Here is a 4,090-nt window from a genome sequence, read left to right as displayed (position 1 = left end):
CTTTCCCTTTCCCTGCTTTTGTGCAGCACACCCTAAAATGGTCTGCTATCCATCTGTATTCTGGGAATGTTTTAGGACCCTTTGGGATAACATGTTTTACAATAATTTAGAACCGGCTATTTATTTATGCCTCTAATACTTATTTTAGTATAGATATACTTGAAATGCAGCTTCTAAATTTTTTAGCATTTCTGATTGCATAAAGAGAAGTCACAAAGAGCTAATAGTGATGCCTGATAGACACTTGCGGGGTTCAGTCCTTGTAACAGTCATATAGTGGTACCAAATAATTTGTGGATAACAGGACTGAGTTACAGATGAACTCCTACTTTGGACTGTGTGAGTACATCTTCATGTGTTGGTTTATTCTTCCTCAAAAAGTGATCTGATTTCTTTCACCACTGCTGCTAAAGACCTGTTCACATGAACACTGTCAGAGAGTGTTACTCTCTTGAGATCTTTGCAAAGCCCTGAAATCTTTGTCTTTTGTTAAATTAAAGTTAGAGGTAAGCCTGAGTCAAGTCAAGATTTTATCTAAATTTTCAGGTCATGTCTGTGGAGCCAAACTTAAACAACTCTAGCTAGAGAAAGTTTCTGCAGTATGCTTTTAGTTCTGAAGCTCAGGAGTTACATGTGGAGGTTCAAGCAAGATATATCTGACTTCTGAGCTTTCCCTAAGAAATTATGACCCACATTGGGATCTACTGAGAGTCCAGGTAGGACTGTATTTCCCATCTTCTGTAACAACTTTATGGGAAGTGCTGAAACAACAGAGCAGCTGTCTCCTGGGACAGAGGTTTTATTGCCCCTCAAGTAAGAGAAGCAGCCAGGAAGGCCTATACTAAAAAAGAACTGCTGCTGCTGCTGCTGCTACAGAATTAGGGGAGGAAGAGCATCATGTGTGAATTATCCCACTCACACCTTTGGAAAAGCGTGCTGACAACATACCAAGGACTGAATCCCTACGTAGCATATTGCTGGCTGATAAGGTCAATAGAGGTATAAGGGAATGTATTCCTTTGAGCAAAATTTTAGCTGGTTTGTTTGTTTATTTGGTTTGTGAAATCAAGATTTAAAATAAATCAGTATTGTTAGTGTTCACAAACTAAAAATTTTGCCAGGAAGGTAATTTTGTGGAGTTTTTTTTTAAAACCAGTATAGTTATTTTGGAGCAACTTATTCCTTTCCTCCCCTCTCTATGACCTTATCAGTTAAGCTAGATACAATTTTTCCCTCCTGAGGTAAGACTAGCTACCAGTGTAACTTGGTTGGCATAGATCTCTCTATAACAATTGAAGCAAGTCCCACTGTACAGTAAAGTTTGTTTTTTTCATCTCTTTCTCTTGTCATTACATCCTCAAGTTTGAAATTACCCCTTCTCCTCTTCTGCTTGCTGGTGTTTGGGGTTGCTAAAACACACTGCCCTCTTTGTTTCAAAAAGGTCCAGCCCAGGGTACACTTTGGGGTATGTTTGGCATCACTCTGAACTTTGATCTAGACAGTGGTTTATTTTGGTGCTTGAGTGTATTTGATGATGAGCCGGGAGAGCCTGGGACACTCACAGAGCATGTTCACAAGTGAAGAGACATGAGGTCTAGCTCAGGGCCAAGCGTGATGGATGCTCACCTTCTGGTCCCACACCAACAGAGACTACTCCATTGCCTTTCAGTCATTCTGTTTTTGCCTCCCTCCTCTGTCAGTGCTTACCTACTTCACAAAGACATCATGACTACAATTTGGAAGTGTTTCTTGCAAATACGGTTAGTTACAGTTAACCACCTGGGACAAGCACTCTGTTTCCACAACACACTTCCTATAGCTGCAACTATTTTTGCTCACAAACACGTGTTTCCTTTTTCCATCCTCATTCATTTGTTTAATTTTTGTCTTGATTTTTCCTCTTTCATCCATGTACCTCGTTCAGAGCTGACTTCTTTCCTCCTCTAACCTGACTGCCCTCTAGTCCCTGTCTACCCTGCTTTTGAAGCAGAGGCTGCCCTTCAGCATGTGCAGTAACTCCTTTCTGGAATGTGGGTTCTCCTTTCCCCAAGCCCCATTCTTTCTTCATGTCCTACTCCCAACAGTACCGTACAGTAATAAACTCCCTTTTCTCCTATCATCTCCCTTCCAACTTGCCATCACTGACAACCTGGAAAATCCTTCTGGGCATTTTTATGCCTTTAAAAATGCATCCAGTGATATACCCACTTCCAAAGAAGGTTTGCTCATCCCTTGGTCCATACACCAGAGTTCTCTACCATGCAGTCTTCAATGCTTCTCCATTCTAACCCCAAGTGACTTGGAAAACAACGCTTCTGCTGCTTCCCTAAGGAAACTGATTCAAAGCAAAGATTTCCCCTGTGATGCATGATATCTATTTTTCTTTGCTCTGTTCAATTACATAGCTCCTATTATACTTATTGTGACTACCCTAAATAACGTCCATGATATCAAAATGCTACTGCATTGTTTTCCATGAAACAAAGGTGTTTATATTGAAGTAGCTTGTTCTGTCTCTCCAACAGTTTTCTAGTTCTGCTTGTGGATGATGAGCAGTTGCCCACAGAAATACAAAACATTATTTCAATAAAATGTTTTGTGATACTTTCTGCAGAGGCTGCTAAATTCTATCCACACAAATTATACTCTGTTGTCTCCTGCTGCTTCCCATTCTTTACTTCAATATCTGGCCTATATTCTTAGGACTTTTGGTCATTCCCTCAGGGCTGGAACAGAAAGTCTACACACTCATGCTTTTTTGTTTCCTGTCTTCCTAATTGAGAAGGGGAACGATGACTTGCAGTGTGCTATTTTTAAAGTTCTGTGATGGCTTTAAATCCCACTTTCCATCTGCATCACTCCCCATTAGGTGTGTAAACAAGCTGCAGTCATCCAGGATATAGAGATTTCAGCCTGAAACGCAGCTCATGTGCTCCCTCGTTTGTCTGATGCGTCCTTCTACTGATACATGGGTCTGATCTTTCCCACAAGCCCATGGGGCATGCTGTAATATTCTTTTCATCAATGTGCCAGCAGAGGCTACCAGGGCTCATCTCAGCAGCAGGGCAAACACCTCTGTACAGAGCAGATCTAATGAGGCAGTTCCCATTGGGGTGTGTGTGTGGCTTTGCTCCCTGGTTCAAGCTCAGGCACCCCATGAATCACTCTTTCTTTTTTTGAATGATGCTTGAGAATATTTCATTGTCATCATCTTTCCTAAAAGAAAAGAAAAAAAAAAGAAAAGTGTACAATAAGGAGTTAAGCCCAGATCTAACACATGCAAGGGCATTGACCTATAAATTCAGTCAACAGCTGCTGAGTGGTAAATACATCAGTGCAAAGAGTTTGCCCAGAGAGGTGGGATATGCCCCATCCCTGGAAACATTCAAGGTCAAGTTGAATGAGGCTCTGAGCAACTTGATATAGTTGAAGACGTCCCTGCTCATTGTAGGGGAGTTGGACTAGATGACCTTTAAATGTCCTTTCCAACTCAAACCATTCTGTGATACTATGATTCTGTAGTTCTAAATGCCACTTTAGAATCGTAATAATCGTAGGAGTCAGAGAGTTGTAGTCAATGGGGCAGAATCTGGTTGGAGGTGTGTGACTAGTGGAGTCCCACAGGGGTCGGTACTGGGACCGGTGTTGTTCAACATCTTCATCAACAACCTGGATGAGGGTATAGAATGTACCCTCAGCAAGTTTGCTGATGACACTAAGCTGGGAGGAGTGGCTGACACACCAGAAGGCTGTGCTGCCATTCAGAGAGACTTAGATAGGCTGGAGAGTTGGACGGGGAGAAACATGATGAAATTCAACAAGGGGAAGTGCAGAGTTTTACATTTGGGGAAGAACAACACCATGTCCCAGTACAGGTCAGGGGCTGACCTGCTGGAGAGTAGTGTAGGTGAAAGAGACCTGGGGGTCCTGGTAGACAGGAGGATGACCATGAGCCAGCAATGTGCCCTTGTGGCCAAGAAGGCCAATGGCATCCTGGGGTGTATTAGAAAGGGTGTGGTTAGTAGGTCAAGAGAGGTTCTCCTCCCCCTCTATTCTGCATTGGTGAGGCCACATCTGGAGTATTGTGTCC

This window comes from Chaetura pelagica, unplaced genomic scaffold (assembly GCF_000747805.2).
Source record: "Chaetura pelagica isolate M959 unplaced genomic scaffold, ChaPel_1.0 scaffold3, whole genome shotgun sequence".
NCBI lineage: Eukaryota > Metazoa > Chordata > Aves > Apodiformes > Apodidae > Chaetura > Chaetura pelagica.
Note: the sequence above shows the minus strand (reverse complement) of the source record.